This window comes from Tiliqua scincoides, chromosome 6 (assembly GCF_035046505.1).
Source record: "Tiliqua scincoides isolate rTilSci1 chromosome 6, rTilSci1.hap2, whole genome shotgun sequence".
NCBI lineage: Eukaryota > Metazoa > Chordata > Lepidosauria > Squamata > Scincidae > Tiliqua > Tiliqua scincoides.
Genome location: NC_089826.1, coordinates 74,196,692 through 74,197,809, shown reverse-complemented (window position 1 = coordinate 74,197,809; position 1,118 = coordinate 74,196,692). Strand labels below are relative to the sequence as shown.

Here is a 1,118-nt window from a genome sequence, read left to right as displayed (position 1 = left end):
AGAGGGTATAAGTGGGTGCCAGCACCACCTCCACCCCAACCATGCCAGCCTCAGACACGCTGCAGCCTGGCCAGCAGGAGGCTTGTTGTCTCTGAAGAACAGAGGAAAGGAGAGCCAGCAGCACTCGCAGTGGCTGGAGCTGATGTGCTCTTGCATGTGCACCTGAATCAGCCACTCCTTCCTCCAGCAGTGAAATCTCAGCAACCCAGAAGTGGTTGACAGCAACTGTTACCCTGCACATGCCCAATCTCATCTGATCTTGGAAGCTAAGCAGGGTCAAGCCTGGTTAGTACTTGGATGGGAGACCACCTGGGAATACCGGGTGCTGTAGGCTTATACCATAGTCTTTCGAGATTGAAGGTTGCCAGTCAGAAGTGGTGTGTGATGTGATGACATCATCATGTCACCACTGAACCTCTGGGTCGTTGAGCTTGGCACTGAGTGATGCCACCCCCATGACGCTACTGGTTGGCTGACTGGTCATGGCTCTCCAAGGATTCGGGCAGGATTTTCTCCTTCCTATCCTACCTGGAGATGGTGTGGATTGAATCTGGGAACTTCTGAATGCAAAGCTGTTGGTCTTCCACAAAGCTACGATTTGCCCCTGGTCTGGCCTATCCTTGTCCTGTGCACTTGCTTAGAAATATCAAAATGGATTGGTCACGGAAATAATTCACAGTCCAATCCTAATTGCCTTTATTTCTGGAAATAGACTGAATGCTATTTCTGTACTCCAAAAAATAAAAAAATAAAAAATGATGCATTTGATGGGGGGAAGCTGGTTTTGTTCATCAGGAGCCTTTTAATACCCACATGTCAAAGTTCATCAACAGCTCAACCAGTGTCTAATAAATTTATAACCTGAAAACCTCCTCCATTCTCTAGGGATAATTTAGATTTATTTGATGTAGTCAGGGAATCATTAATCTTCAGAATTCCATTTTTCTCTGAGAGTTTATAAAAATCCACATAAAACAGTTTCAGCTGGGCATGTATTATTTCCAAAGAATGAAATGAATTATCTTTTTGGACTCTGATTTTACCCAATTACCCTCAATGAATCTTTCCTTTTTTGTACCTGTCATGCATGTAATCACCAAGCTCATACAATAAAGCTA

At 44.5% G+C, this 1,118-nt stretch overlaps 1 pseudogene; it reads left to right on the top strand.

Moving 5' to 3' along the window:
* The first annotated feature begins 214 nt into the window (after positions 1-214).
* Positions 215-334, top strand: LOC136656253 (5S ribosomal RNA; annotated as a pseudogene).
* Positions 335-1,118: the final 784 nt, after the last annotated feature.